This window comes from Nicotiana attenuata, unplaced genomic scaffold (assembly GCF_001879085.1).
Source record: "Nicotiana attenuata strain UT unplaced genomic scaffold, NIATTr2, whole genome shotgun sequence".
NCBI classification, from domain to species: domain Eukaryota; kingdom Viridiplantae; phylum Streptophyta; class Magnoliopsida; order Solanales; family Solanaceae; genus Nicotiana; species Nicotiana attenuata.
The window spans coordinates 409,993-426,966 of NW_017670773.1; positions in this window are offsets into that span (position 1 = coordinate 409,993).

Genomic DNA, 16,974 nt, shown 5'->3' on the forward strand with positions numbered 1-16,974 from the left:
TTATAGATTTACTTTAATGGCTTGTCGAATGGTTTCACCCGTAGGTGGTACCAAAACAATCCCTAAACCTGCACCCTTCACGTTAGATGAACCATCAGTAAATAGGGTCCGAATTCCTGGGTTAGCTCCATTGAACACCTGCAACTCTTTTTCTGCTTCTAATTACATCCCTTGGCTAAAATCAGCCACGAAATCAGCTAACACTTGAGATTTTATTGCAGTTCTAGGTTGGTACGTGATATCATATTCACTTAATTCTATAGCCCACTTGGCTAACCTTCCTGATAATTCATGCTTGTGTAATATGTTACGTAATGGATAAGCAGTTACTACTACGATAGGGTGATATTGAAAATAAGGCCTTAGTTTTCTAGATGCCATGATTAATGCCAGTGCAAGTTTTTCTAATTGAGGATACCGCGTCTCCGCATCTAATAAAGATTTACTGACATAATAAATCGGAGATTGTTTACCTTGATCCTCACGAACTAAAACATCACTTATCGCTACTTCTGAGACGGCAAGGTAGATGAGTAATCTTTCCCCAGCTTTTGGTTTTGCGAGCAACGATGGGTTTGATAAGTATGTCTTCAAATTTTTGAGTGCCTGTTTACATTCCTCATTCCATTCAAAATGATCTTGCTTTTTAAGAGCTGAGAAGAATTTAAAGCACTTTTCGGATGATTTGGAAATAAATCTCCCCAAAGCTGCAATTCTTCCTGTCAACCTCTGTACTTCTTTTTTATTTGTAAGTACAACAGGGATTTCTTCAATGGCTTTAATATGCGTTGGATTCACCTCAATACCACGGTTAGAAACAAGAAAACCTAAAAACTTACCTGATGCAACACCACGCACATTTTTCAGGGTTCAATTTCATATTGAACTTCCGCAAGATCTGAAACGTATCTGATAAGTGTGATATATGATCCCCCGAATGTTGAGTTTTAGCGAGCATATCGTCTATGTAGACCTCCATAGTTTTTCCTAAGTGTTCTCGGAACACTTTGGTCACCAGTCTTTGATACGTTGCACCAGCGTTTTTGAGGTCAAAGGCATTACTTTATAGCAGTAAGTCCCCCTGTCTATTATAAATGAAGTTTTTTCTTCATCTAAAGGATCCATTTCTGGTTATAACCTGAATATGCATCTAAAAAGCTTAACAATTCATGTCCTGCAGTAGCATCAATTAGTTGATCTATATGTGGTAATGGAAACGAGTCTTTGGGAGCTTTGTTAAGATCTGTGTAATCTACACAAACTCGCCACTTACCATTCTTTTTTGGTACCACAACAGTATTAGCTAACCAATTAGGATACTTTACCTCGCGGATAGATCCATTGTTTAATAATTTTTGGACCTCATCTTGAATCACCTGATTTTTGAAAGCTCCTTGCTTTCTCTTCTTTTATTTGACAGGTGTATATGAGGGGTCTTCATTTAACTTGTGAGTCTTTACCTCCAGTGGTATTCCTGTCATATCAGAATGGGACCAAGCAAAACAATCTGCGTTAGCTTTTAAAAATTCAATCAACTTACGTTTCGCGTCTGGGCTAAGATTGGCCCCTATGTAGATTTTCCTTTCAGGCTAATGTACAAACAATACTACAGCCTCCANCTTGGAGCAGCAGTAAGGGCTTGACTTCAGAGCTGACAGTTGTAAAAGCTTCTTTAAGTCATGCAAATAAAGAAAAGTTACGTCTTGAAACTTTTTTTTCTGAGCAACTTTCCAAGGCTAGTGAGGAGATTAGAGAGTTGAAGGCTCTCTTGGCTGAGAAAGAAGCATATGCTGGAGAACTTGTGCAAACACTGACACAAACTCAAGAAGACCTCCGGGAATCTTCTGATAAGGTTCGCTTTTTAGAGAGTTCTCAAGCTGCTCTCCAAGCTTCTCAGGAATCTGCCTTAGCTGAGAATGAAAAATTAAGAAATGAAGTTGCTGATTGGGAAAAAGACTATGAGATCCTGGATTTACCTCAATACCACGGTTAGAAACAATAAAACCTAAAAACTTACGTGATGCAACACCAAACGCACATTTCTCATGGTTTAATTTCATATTGAACTTCCGCAAGATCTGAAACGTATCTGATAAGTGCGCTATATGATCCCCCGAATGCTGAGTTTTAACGAGCATATCGTCTATGTAGACCTCCATAGTTTTTCCCAAGTGTTCTTGGAACATTTTGGTCACCAGTCTTTGATACGTTGTACCAGCATTTTTGAGGCCAAAAGGCATTACTTTATAGCAGTAAGTCCCCCTGTCTGTTATAAAGGATGTTTTTTCTTCATCTAAAGGATCCATTTTAATCTGGTTATAACCTGAATATGCATCTAAAAAACTTAACAATTCATGTCCTGCAGTAGCATCAATTAGTTGATCTATATGTGGTAATGGAAAAGAGTCTTTGGGACAAGCTTTGTTAAGATCTGTGTAATATACACAAACTCGCCACTTACCATTCTTTTTTGGTACCACAACAGTATTGGCTAACCAATTAGGATACTTTACCTCGCGGATAGATCCATTGTATAATAATTTTTGGACCTAATATTGAATCACCTGATTTTTGAAAGTTCCTTGCTTTCTCTTCTTTTGTTTGATAGGTGGATAAGACGGGTCTTCGTTTAATTTGTGAGTCATTATCTCCGGTGGTAAACCTGTCATATCAGAATGGGACCAAGCAAAATAATCTGCGTTAGCTTTTAAAAATTCAATCAACTTACGTTTTACGTCTGGGCTGAGATTGGCCCCTATGTAAATTTTCCTTTCAGGCCAATGTACAAACAATACTACAGCCTCCAGTTCTTCGATCGTTGTTTTGATATTTTCATTTTCTTCTGGTTCTTCAATGGAGTCAGGCCTTTAATCTACATCTGTTCGCCCTTGTTCAGTTGAAGTTTGCGTTGTGGTACCCTCAACTGAATACTGTAATTGCTATTTTTCTTCATTTCTCGTGCTTGAATCTGCTACGGAGTTAATGTTCCTAGATGTCTGTTGATCTCCACGGATTTGGCATATTCCCCACGGTGATGGAAATTTAACGACTTGATGTAAGGTCGACGGAACATCATCCATCTCGTGGATCCATGGCCTCCCTAGAATTATGTTGTAAGCCATTTCCAGCTCCACTACTTGAAACTTTGTATCTTTGACAACTCCTTCTGCGAATGTAGTAAGTATTACTTCCCCTTTCGTCACGACTCTAGAATTGTCGAACCCGGACAAAGTATGTGCCTTGGGTACTAATTTGGCTTCAGCTTGCATCTCATGTAGAACTCTTAGCAGAATAATATTTACAGAGCTACCTGGATCAATCAAAACTCGTTTCACATTGGTGTCATGTACAAGTAAAGATATTACCAGTGCGTCGTTATGTGGAGTTAATACGCCATCCACATCTGCATCATCAAACGTAATGCTTTCTTCCTCTAAGACATGTCGCACCCGCTTCCCGTGGGTAATCATGACTTTGGATACTTTATTTGCTGTTGTATACGTCACACCATTGATTTCTTCACCTCCGCTTATAACATTAACGGTCCTTTTTGGGGAAGGCGGTTTTGGGGGATCCTGCCTATTCTTCATGTATGCTTGCTTTCCTTTCTCGCTGAATAACTCAGTGAGATACCCTTGCTTCAACAGATGATCAACTTCACCCTGTAGTAACCTAAAATCTGCCATTTTGTGACCATGATCGTTATGAAATTCACACCAGTGTTCGGGATTGCGCCTGTTTGGGTTTGACCTCATCTCTTTTGGCCACCGCACCTTATCACCCATGCTTCTTAAAATAGCAACGAGCTCGGAAGTGCTTACATTAAAATTATAACCACTGAACTGCGCCTTCAAGCTTCTATCATCATCTCGTGACTCTCGCGTGTTGCGATCATTTCCATACCTAGATGATGAACCCGACTCTCTATTTCTAGATCTATGATCATACCTTGAATGATCATGCTTGGACCGTGAATCTTTTCCAGATGGGCCCATATATGGTTCGTACCTGTTTTTACCTGATCTCTTTTCTGTTTCCGCCCGTCTCAAACTTACCTTTTCTTCTTTTTGAGATCGTGAGATTATATCTTCCTCGATCCTTAACTTCGTGCTATATCGGTTGTATACGTCATTCCATGTTGTTGCTGGGAATTCACGAAGACTTTTCTTGAGTCGCTTCGTGGCTTCTGAGCTTTTTTCATTCAAATTACTGGTGAAAGTTATAGCTGCCCAATTATCTGGTACACGTGGTAACGTCATTCTTTCACGCTGGAACCTATCCACGAGCTCTCTGAGCAACTCAGAGTCCCCTTGTTTGATTTTGAAAATATCCTCCATTCTCTTTTCGACTTTTTGAGCTCCCGAATGTGCTTTGATAAATGAATCTGCAAGCTCAGCAAAAAAATTTATAGAATTTTCGGGTAAAAGAGAATACCATGTTAATGCTTCTTTAGTGAGCGTTTCTCCGAATTTTTTGACCAATACTGATTCAATTCTTGTTTGGTCAAGTCGTTGCCTTTTACGCCAGTTGTGAATGCAGTCACGTGGTCTCGTGGATCAGTTATTCCATCGTACTTTGGAATATCAGGCATTTTGAATTTCTTTGGAATTGGTAAAGGAGCAGCGCTTGGCTTCCAAGGTTGCTGTGAATGTTTATCCATATCTATTTCTTTGATTACAGGCGGTACTCCAGGTATTTGCTCTATGCGGTCACTTTTCTCCTTAAGCTGTTTCTGCAATGTTAGAACTAAATTTTGTAGATCGAAATTGACTACGTTACCTGGTTCTCCCTCTCGTGATTCACTGGGGATTCCACCACTTCCTGAATTAACAAGCCCAGAACGAGGGTTTTCCAAAGTGTTGGTATTTGGAACTGGTGTTGATGGTGCAGCAGGTAATTGGCTGGCAAAAGTCTCAAGAGCTTTATTGACTTGTTGAGCGATCAACTGCTGCAAAGCTTAATTGATAGCTTCATCGTTGTTAAATTGAGTATTTGCATTTGAGTGAGATCCATCAGGAGTTCCTTCTCGAGATCGACGAGGCGAACTTTGTGGAGAAGGGATCGGAGTGTGAACATCTTGTGGATCCCCTTGGAGTTGATGGTTTCCTTGATTTCCCTGGGTGTTATCGTTAACATTTGACATGATTGTTGATGTAACGAAATAGACAAAATTAAGAAAAATTAGATTATCAGATTTCCGGTAACGGAACCAATTTGTTTAACCAAAAAATGGAATTTCGGTCAAAGCGATAATTTAAAAGAACTTGGGTTACTGATAATCAAAGAATGAATAAAGAATGATTTTGCCAATAATGAGATATTCAGAAACAAAGTAAACCAGTGTATTCAGATAGTATTTCGTGTCCTTACAATTGATCCATTCTCCCTTTTATAGCTATTTTGGAGATATGCATTTTGCCTTTTTCATAATAAAGCCATTATAGACAATTAAAGACATTAAATGCTACGTTACATAATCATTGTATTTAATACAGATTCTCTAACGTTTTTACTATTTAAGGCTCATTAAATACTGTATCTGCACTCCTTTGTACTGTCAGGTTCATTCTCCTTAATTCTTGGACTTTAATAGGTACGGGCGCTGAGTCTTTTGAATAACCGCTCATGCCTCTTTCTAGGCCTCTGCTTGTATCTGTTGCAACTCGTGCCTTTTTGACCAATCTACGTGTCATGACACGTCATCCTTATACCACTTTATTATGTAAACTCCAATTTTCCCAATACAATTTCCAGATCACAGCTGATACTACCTCAACGCGCGTAGGCACTTGTACAGAATCATTGACAGCCTTAGCCTTGAGCGATGCTATAGTAGAAACATCAAAGGCAAAAATTTTAGCGACACGTTGCTTATCCAATAAGACTTTGATTACTTCTAACTTCTTAGACTTGGGTTGAACATGGGGAATAGGTGGTGGCAAGAATTCTGCAGCTGCAACATATTCCGGACCACACAATCGTCGGTGCTATCTCGAGCAGTAACTGACCAGGCATTGATGAGGGTGCACAATGTAGCACAATCAGCAACTTTGTGAGAAGCACGTATACCAATAGCCATACCTCCAGACTCAAAAACAGTGACTTGAACAAGTAGAGGATATAAGGCTGAAATCAGGCATCAATGATCCCTCTTCAAAACTACTGGGAAGGAAACTTTTATCGATATCAGGCTTTCTAAGAACATGTTCAAAAGTCAGTTGCATTCAATTGAGTTATTCCTTAATTAGACCAGCACAAAGGATAAACACGAGCAAGAGTTACGGACAAAGATTTCTTCAAAACAAGTAATCTTGTTTGCTCGTCGCTGGAAAATGATTCAGGGAGGAGGAGGAGGATAAAATAGACATAACTGAACAGGCATGGGTGGTGCCATTTGGTCCAGAAGAGAAAATTTGAAGCATCTAAGGTGATTGGGAGTAGGAGAAAGAGGTTTAATGAGATCCATGGAAACTATCTCAATCTTTCTTTCCATGCCAAACTTTAGTTAAATTTTTGGCTACATTTGTCTCTTAGGTCGTTGCACTCAACTATGCAAACATTTCCTTCGGCTCTTCTCTCACAATCATGGGCGGCTTTCCAGCCATGCCCCATGACCCCTTGGGCGCGCCCCGTGACGTCCTAGCAAGCCTCCCAATGCCTAGCGCCACGGACGGTCCCGTGGTCTTGGCCGCGCCAAGTGACAAGCGCGCTGGCGCCTCTGTCGCCCCACCGATATCCCTCGCCAGCGCCAAGCCGCAGGCAGAAGCCAACAGCGCCGTGCGCGCAGACAACGCCGCGCGCGCAGACCGTGATGCCAAAGACACTGCTGCTGACAACGGACCTGCTGCTGCCTTATAAAAAACTAAGTCATTTTCATTGTGAATATAGAGTAGTTTTATTTCATGTACTTCCATTATGTTTCTCTAGCTTAGTCAAGTCTAGTCTTGTAGCTTTGGATTATTTTTTTTAAGTATTATTAGGGGGGATCAAGCAATCAAAACTTTCTAGCAAGCAAGCAATTCTCTGTACTGGTGTCCCTCCCCCTCGACACCGCGTTGCTTTTCTGTAATAGCTTTCATTAATGCAATCAAGCTTTCTTTCATTCTGAATTCTCTTTTCTGTTCTCTCAATTGCTCTTGACATTGGTTTTTCCGTACGGCACTGACAATCTCGTCTAGCGTACGGAGGGGACCTCAGTTGGCGGACAACAACTGCACTGACATCAGTTGCCTAGCCTTACGTCGCCCTTCCAAGGAATCTCAGGAAGGCGCCGCGTAACAGTTGGTATCAGAGCCTAGGCTCGACATCGGACGAGGGAACGTATTGACATTACCACCATTTCTGACCATGGTGAATCATGGGGACCGCATTGCGGCTCTCGAAGGGACGGTTGAGGTATTACGGCCTATTGCGGATACGGTACCTGAACTAAGAACCAGTCTAGTGCAAAGGTTGGACGACCTGGACCGCAGGGTGCTCCAGGCCGAAGTTGACATTGAAAACATCAGTCGCGACTCCGAGGGAGACCGAAAGATGGCAGCCACAGAGGCAGCCAAAATTTTTGAGAAATTCGAGGGGCTCCAGCAGGAGCGCGCCGAGGATTTAGCCCACAAGGCACAAGAAGCAGACAAGGTGACTACCATGCAACAAACTATTGACAAATTGATAGACCAGCTCAATGTTGTCAACGCTGCTTTACAGGGCCTACTCCGAGGAGGTGGAAACCAAATCGGGGATGCTGTGAACTCTGCTTCCGCGACACAGAAACTGAAAATTCCTGAGCCAAAGCCATATAGTGGAGCTAGGAATGCCAAGGAAGTGGAGAACTTCATCTTTGACGTCGAACAGTATTTCGATGCGGTTGGGGGCCTAGAGGAAGCTAAGAAGGTAGCAACTGCTGCCATGTATCTTCTGGGCGATGCTAAGCTCTGGTGGCGGGTGAAGTACGAAACCATCAAGGCCGGTGAAGATACTCTCGAGACATGGGCAGAACTGAAGGCAGCCATACGCCTACAATTCTTCCCCGAAAATGTTGAATACAATGCAAGGAGAAAACTACGGGAGCTCCGCTAGACAAAATCAGTGCAGGACTACGTGCGGAAATTCTTCGCGCTCATGCTAAGCATACGCGACATGGGGGACAAAGACAAGCTCTTCACCTTCCTGGAAGGGTTGAAACCCTATGCCCGTGTGGAGCTACAAAGACAGAGGGTAGATACCCTTCCCAAGGCGATCCAAGCAGCTGAATGCCTTGGGGACTACCAAATGGAAGCTCGAAAGGACAGGCCTCACCCGCCTGCCCGAGCGGGATTCAAAGGGGGCCAGCCTAGCAATGGTGGCCCTAGCAAAAATGGGGGAGATCGGAACTCAAACAAATCTAGAGCTCCTTCCTCTGGCAGCAACAGTGCTGCGTCAAACAACAATGATCGGGCGAGAAAGCCTCCTTCAGGATGCCGTCATTGCGGCGGTCCACATTGGAACAATGAGTGCCCACATGCACAGATGAATGCCCATCAGGCTATTGATGATGGGACTGATGACGACTCAGACGATGCGGACCAGACTGAACCAGTAGGTGTCTTCAATGCAATTGTGGGTTCCATTTCTGAGGCACTAGCGGAGACCAGTGCTGGTATTCGTAAGAAGAAGGACCCATGTCCCATCACCAAGAAAGGGAAAAAGAGGGTGAATGAAGAGACTCCTCTTAAACAAGAGAGGACCTTAATGTTCGTCGAGATGAAAGTGAATGGCAAGCCCATTCGGGCTATGATAGACACGGGTGCTACCCACAACTACTTAGCCTCGACTCAGGTGGAGCGCCTTGGACTAGTTGTAGGGAAAGGTAAAGGTAGCGTCAAGGCTATCAACTCACCTCCCCAGCCAGTGGGTGGAATAGCTAAAGAAGTACCGGTGAAGCTTGGGCCTTACAAAGGAAAATTCAACCTGCGAGTGGTGATCATAGATGACTTCGAGTTGATTGTTGGGCTGGAATTCCTAAGGCAAACCAACACCATGCCTGTACCATTTGCAGACATGCTACTGATGATGGGTACCAATAGGGCCAAGCCCTGCATTATCCCGTGCCTGCCCATGAAGATGGCCGTTGAGAACATCTCGGTCTTGCAGTTGAAGAAGGGAGTCAAAAGGAATGAACCTACGTTCCTGGCAACCCTCTGCATTGAAGATATAGAACGCTCCTCGGGTCCCATTCCTGAACCCGTGAAGGAGTTACTACTGGAGTTTGAAGATGTCATGCCACAAGACATGCCAAAGCGGCTCCCGCCTAGGCGCACTGTGGACCATGAAATTGAGTTGGTGCCGGGCGCGAAGCCACCTGCCCGGGCGCCTTACAGAATGTCACAACCCGAACTCACCGAGCTTCGGAGACAATTGACGGAAATGCTAGATACAGGGATCATTGTACCCTCCAAGTCCCCATATGGGTCCCCTGTTCTATTCCAAAAGAAACATGATGGCAGCCTGCGACTCTGTGTGGATTATCGAGCTCTAAACAAAATCACCGTGAAGAACAAGTACCCTATTCCCCTAATGGCGGACTTGTTTGATAGACTGGGTGGTGCTACGGTGTTCACCAAGATAGATCTGAAGACAGGTTATTGGCAAGTTCGGATTGCAGAGGGTGATGAACACAAGACGACTTGTGTGACAAGATATGGGTCGTACGACTTCCTGGTCATGCCATTCGGCTTGACCAACGCCCCTGCTACGTTTTGCACTCTCATGAACCAAGTCTTCCGAGAGTACATCGACGAATTTGTGGTGGTCTACTTAGATGACATTGTGGTATATAGCCAGACATTGGAAGAACACCTAGTACACTTGCGGAAGGTCCTAGCTCGGTTGCGGGAACATGAACTATATGCAAAGTTATCCAAGTGCTCCTTTGCTCAGAAGCAAATTGATTTCCTCGGACATGTCATCGAGGAAGGACGCATCAAGATGGACCAACAGAAAATCCAGGCCATCACAGATTGGCCGACACCTAAGGATGTCCACGCCTTGAGGGCGTTCCTTGGCCTATGCAACTTCTACCGGCGGTTTGTGAAGAACTACTCACTTATCGCAGTGCCATTGACAGAACTCCTCAAAAAGGTCACACCTTGGGATTGGGGACCAAGGAGAGCAGAGGCCTTCAACGCATTAAAAGCGGCTATGTCTAGTAGTCCCGTCTTGGCCCTTCCTGATTTGGCCAAGCCGTTCGAGGTACAAACAGATGCTTCTGACTATGCACTCGGCGGAGTCCTGCTACAAGAAGGGCACCCCTGAGCGTACGAGAGTCGGAAGCTGAAGGATGCAGAGCGGCGCTATGCCGCCCATGAGAAAGAATTATTGGCTGTCGTCCACTGCTTGCGCCTCTGGAGGCACTATCTGCTGGGAACCCCGTTCGTGGTCAAGACAGACAACACAGCTGTTAGCCATTTCATGACCCAGCCGAAGCTGAACGGTCGACAGGCCAGGTGGCAGGAACTCCTAGCTGAATTCCACTTCAACTTGGAGTATCGCAGTGGAAAGACCAATCATGTTGCTGATGCGCTCAGTCGGAGAGCTGATCTAGCATCGGTGTGCCTACTCGCCACCCTAAGGGGGAGCGAAGTAGCCACATCCATCAAGGACCAAATACGGGATCTACTCATCAAGGATCCTGCTGCTCAGTATTTGGTTGATTTGGTAGGACAGGGCAAGACTCGCCAGTTCTACATGGAAGATGGTTTTCTGAAAGTAAAAGGGAACCGACTTTATGTTCCTAAAGGAGGAGATTTGCGGAGGACTCTTCTAGCGGAATGTCATGATACTCTGTGGGCCGGCCATCCCGGTGAAGAACGCACCATGGCGTTACTCGTCATGCCTATTATTGGCCTCAAATGGCCGATGATGTTGCTCAGTATGTGAAGACTTGTCTAGTATGCCAGAAGGACAAGTCGGACCGCTTGACACAAGCGGGACTCTTGGAACCACTCGCTGTCCCAAAGAGACCTTGGGAAGCGTTTCCCTGGATTTCATCACGGGATTGCCCAAGGTCGGAGATCTCACAACCATCTTGGTTGTGGTGGATCGGTTTTCCAAGTATGCCACCTTTATTGCGGCCCCACAATATATATCAGCAGAAGATACAGCTCGACTCTTCTTCTCTCATGTCGTCAAATATTGGGGCCTGCCCAAAGACATTGTTAGTGACCGCGACTCACGCTTCACTAGCAACTTTTGGACCCAACTCTTCAAGTGCCTTGGGTCAAAATTGAGTCACAGCTCAAGTTTTCATCCGCAATCTGATGGCCAGACGGAGCGGTTCAATGGTATGTTGGAGGAATATCTCCGCCACTTTGTAACCGGATCGCAGAAGAATTGGGTGAAGCTTCTGGATGCTGCTCAACTGTGTTTCAATTCACAAAAGAGCTCTAGTACCAACAAAAGCGCTTTTGAAATTGTTACCGGACAGCAACCGCTACTCCCACACACTGTGAATGCACCAAACATGGCTAAATCTCCTCGAGCTGCCAGCTTCTCAAAAGAGTGGAAGCGGAATTTGGAGATAGTGCGGAGCTATCTTTTCAAAGCCCAAAAGCGGATGAAGAGGCATGCTGATCAGAATCGTCGCTTTGTTGAATATCAAGTAGGAGACAAAGTGATGGTCAAAATCCCAAAGCGGTACTTATTTGCAGGAGTCCATGACCCTCGCCTATTGCAAAAATACATTGGACCCTTGTCCATTGAAAGGCGCATTGGGAAGGTTGCATACCGGGTGGATACCCCAACTTGGTGGAAAATTCATCCTGTCTTCCATGTCAGTCTCCTGAAACCTTTTCGGGAAGACACGGAGGATCCTTCAAGGAGCCAGCTCACAATACCCGGTATTCGAGGTCCCAATTCAACCGGGAAAAGGCGTGTTGAAGCTATCCTTGATGACAGAGTGATTCATGCCTCAAGGAAAGATCACCAAGAGTTTTTGGTGAAATGGCAGGGCTGTGATGCAGAAGAGAATACTTGGGAGAGGGGAACAAACCTCAAAGCCCACAAGAGCCTCATTGAAGATTATTTTGCAAGTAAGGCGCCGAGGACGTTGCCAACTCAGGTGGGGGAGAATGTCATGGGCGGCTTTCCAGCCATGCCCCATGACCCCTTGGGCGCGCCCCGTGGCGTCCTAGCAAGCCTCCCAATGCCTAGCTCCACGGACGGCCCCGTGGCGTCCTAGCAAGCCTCCCAATGCCTAGCGCCACGGACGACCCCGTGGTCTTGGCCGCGCCAAGTGACAAGCGCGTTGGCGCCTCTGTCGCCCCACCGATATCCCTCGCCAGCGCCAAGCCGCAGACAGAAGCCAACAGCGCCGTGCGCGCAGACAACGCCGCGCGCGCAGACCGTGATGCCAAAGACACTGCTGCTGACAACGGACCTGCTGCTGCCTTATAGAAAACTAAGTCATTTTTATTGTAAATATAGAGTAGTTTTATTTCATGTACTTCCATTATGTTTCTCTAGCTTAGTCAAGTCTAGTCTTGTAGCTTTGGATTATTTTTTAAAGTATTATTAGGGGGGATCAAGCAATCAAAACTTTCTAGTAAGCAAGCAATTCTCTGTACTGGTGTCCCTCCCCCTCGACACCGCGTTGCTTTTCTGTAATAGCTTTCATTAATGCAAAATCAAGCTTTCTTTCATTCTGAATTCTTTTTTTTCTCTTCTCTCAATTGCTCTTGACATTGGTTTTCCCGTACGACACTGACAATCTCGTCTAGCGTACGGAGGGGACCTCAGTTGGCGGACAGCAACTGCACTGACATCAGTTGCCTAGCCTTACGTCGCGTTTCCAAGAAATCTCAGGAAGACGCCGCGTAACATTTACTTGTAATACTTGTAACCTTATTGTTAGTTTAAATTGCTTAAATTATATCGAAGTGACAAATGACTTTCTAAAAGAGTTAAACTTCATTTTCTTGACTTGTAAAAGAGAAATTTACACCTCCTTGAATAATTGTTTCCCTGATGAAGTCTTGATTGACTGTTAAAATGTGTGTTTCTATGTGTACCTGTGTCGCATGTATGATTCGCGGGCAGGGTGATTGTTTATTTATATTTGACCGTGTCGCATGTATGATTCGCGAGCGGGGTAATAGATGCATCTATGGTTCGCGCCATTCGACCCTCTGGCAGTGCAAAATTTAAATATTATTGGATCGGGCCGTACGACCTCGGCATGATTTGCGCATGCTTGTAATGTTTGCCTTGAGATTTATAAATGGTTATATTCGTTCTCCCTGGCCTGAGATAAATGTATAAATGATGAAAAGGAATCTGGAAATTTCCTATGAAAGAAAGAATTGTTTATTTGCTTTATTCTACTGAGATGCAACCATGTTTATAAAATCTTTGATTTATTATATTATTGGCGTATTATTATTGGACCACTAGTAAGTATCAAAGTCGACCTCTCGTCTCTACTTCTTCGAGATTATACGGGATACTTACTGAGTACACGTTGTTTTCGTACTCATGCTACACTTGCTGTGCATTTTTGTTGCACAGGCACATGTATCTCTAGTGTCCTAGTGGGCGTAGCAGCATGTATGATACGGAGACTAGGTGAGCTGCATTCCTCGAGGCGACCCGCAACCAGTATAGTCTCTTTCAGTGTATTGTAATTACTTTCTGTCCAATTTATATTCCGGACAGTTATAGTACTTTATTTGATTTCTTAGTGATTGCTCATGCACTTGTGACACCGAGTTCTGGGATGATTATGGGATTATTTAATATTAAGTTTGTTAAAGACATCAATATCTAATCAGTAAAATTTATTACTCATTGTTTAATGTATAAAAGAAACAATTTCAAAAATATTAAAACAATAAATTACTAGTAAATTGGTGTTGGCTTGCCTGACAATAGTGTCCGGCGCCATCACGACCCTTAGTGGATTTTGGGTCGTGACAATATGGTATCGAAGCACTAGGTTCCCGTAGGTTTCACGAGTCATGAGCAAGTCTAGTAGAGTCTCGCTGATCGGTACGGAGACGTTTGTACTTATCTTCGGGAGGCTACAGGGCTATTAGGAGCACTTCCCTTCTTGATTTCCTCATCATGCGATTTGATTCCTTTGAGGCTTATGCCTTTATTTCCTTCCTATTCAATCTTTTGCAACGTGGAACGCTTATTATAAATCAGTAATTGAGAAATTTTAAAGGTACTATAGAGGTGGTACGAGATGCTTCTCCCGGTGTAGTTGATTTGACTATTGTCGTCGCCTTGTGGAAGGATACTCTCTCATTTCAGTTTGTTAGCTGTACTTCTGAGAGCTCTAAGGCTAGGCACAAGTTGCCATGGTGCTTATGAACGGTTGTCGCGCGGTATTGATGTGATGGTAGGATGCTTGCCTACGTGTCGGGGCAGTGAATGACTTGAAGGGAGGTTTACTCAGTGCATGATTTAGGGATTCGGTATTTTATTCCTGGCAGGGGAAAAGAAATCGGGCTAAGAATGTTCAGATTTGGGTTGATGGAGTAATGAGGCTTGGTATTTGCGAGTGTGGTGGGATTTTCATCTGTGATGAGGTGTCGTTGTCCTTGTTGAATGTACCAAGCTCGCCGGTGTTAAGACCTTCTACAATTCGCCCTTGGGGAAGGATACTGTAGTATAGTATTGGAGAAGCGCCTGTCAGAGATCGCGGAGTACGGTGGTTCAGGATTGAATGTGTATTTCTAATGCTGACGGCTCGAGAAAGATGATCTTCGAAAAGGTTTAAGAGTTAGTAGCGGTCTTTTGGTTCAAGTGCTACCGAGATAGATTTTGATCTAAGGCATCAGCAGAGCAGCAAAGGATGAGGAAGGACGTGTGGAAAGCGTCATGCAGTGGTCAAACTTCTAGAAGGCCAGGTGTAAAAAGTGGAGGTCGAGTAATTTCTTAAAGAAGTGAGTCTGCCCAAAGTGGGAGAGTGGCAGAGTAGTATGTGGATTCAGTGGCTGGGTCTACAGACTTAATTTGAAATACGGGCTATTATTCGACGGGGGATTTGATATGAAGGAAAGGAGCTGCTTGATATGAAGGAGGATACAACATAATTTTGAATTGGAAGATATTGTCGCACATTTAGTTAATGTCCACGAGGAGGGAATGGACTTGTGCAATTGGTAAATGGGCACGAGCTCTTGATGGATTATGAATGACGTAGTGATCGTGCCTCGTGCAACGACGGTGAAAGATGTCGGCGTGTAATCTCCACAGGTGGGTTATCTCCTGTGAGCAGATCGGCGGTCGCGTGGTTGGCGAAGCTTTTGCGAAGAATCCTACTGGCTACCCGGTAAGAGGTCTAATATGTGAATGTTGCTAGAGATTCAGGGTGTTCATGAAATTCTAAAGGAAAGATTTCGAGGAATCCGGCGGTTTAATTGTGCAAGGTCACGTCAATAAGGGGTAAGGAATCTTGGTAGGTTCCAAAGTTGTGTAATAGTGGCTTCAAGCTAAGTGGGAGAGTCCACCGCCTACGATTGGGTTGTATGATTATCTTCTTGTAAAGTTCGGGTTATTAGCGTATTAGTAAGTTGTTTCAGCTAAGGGAAGGGAACATCAGTAGTAATTTGAGCAAAGGAATTGATGAACGTGTTCTATAATTGGCATCATCGACTCATGTTCAAGCTTTATGAATACTCTGGAATTATGCTTCGCGTAGAAGTGGGTTAAAAGGAAGGTGATTCGGCCGGGTGTCTCCTTGAGAGGGTGGTCATGGGCTAGCGGAACCTTGCAGTTAATTATATTCGGGACCATGACAGAGTGGGTGACTCTCAATAACGGTCCTAGTGAATTCAAAGGTTAAAAATGTGGTGCCTAAGGATTTAAGCCCGCAATGTGTTTAGGTATCGGGCTTGTGCAGCTGTTTATGATAAGAGGCTTGGGATGATCTATGATGTTTTGACTTACGGTGCAGCAAAGGGAGGAAAAAGGAGAAAGAGACTTCAGATTCGTAAAGGAATTATCAGAATGGATGTACCAGTCGAGATGCGAATATGCGCACAAGGAAGGTATGAGGTGGTTCGTGGGATTTGAGACAACACGGTCTCGCGTTATAAGGCTACTCGGGTTGAGTGATTATGTGTTGAATGGAGTTAGTATTATTCTAAGGCAACTAAGGATAAATTGGAAGAGGTTGGATTGGTTAGCCATGGGTGAATTGCATCCTTTACGGTTGTGATTCACTCGTGTGTTGCTATGATTCTCTTGGAATGAGTTAAGTAAAAAGATTCCATGTGAGGAAGTGTTTACCATGTTACTGGTTCAGGAGTTGTGATGAAATTCTGGTACTATTGCATGCTGGCTTGATAAGGTGCAGTGAGCGGTATGAAATTTGAACGTAAGGATCAAGGTTGCGGTCTGGTGTTGACAAGGACGTCACGAGCTCGGATGAGCATGAAAGGGGTTGAATGATTAGAGTAAGCTGGTATTGTCTTCAGCGTCCCCAGGGATCGCTGAATTGTGGAAGAGGCTTTGCATCCTGGTTATGGATTCTTGATCGCTTTTGAGTGTTAGTGCAACCGGTGGTATGGATGTGCATACTTGTTATCCGTTACGGAAGATCGTGGGAGCGGGAAATGCCCCACGGGAAGATTGTATAAGTGTGGCATGTAGTTACTTGATTGATTGAAGAATGAAACCAAGTATGAAGATTGTGGTGATATCATTAATCTGAGAATTTATGTCTGGAGGGCACTTGGCTTATTGGGTTGTAGACTGTGGAGGACTACTTCGGTTATGATGGTTGTTCTTGTGAGTTATGAGAAAAAGGGGTTGTTATGGACCCAGAAGAGATTATTGGCCTAGTTCGGTACGATCAGAATCGGCTTGAGGTCTGTAGATGGATTTAAATATGTATATGGGCCCTATATCGGGCCGAATGCGTTCATTTCAGTACAGCTCTCCTTATGGAGGAATATTCGGACGTTGGATGTTATTTCGTTGTCGGCTATTTCATGT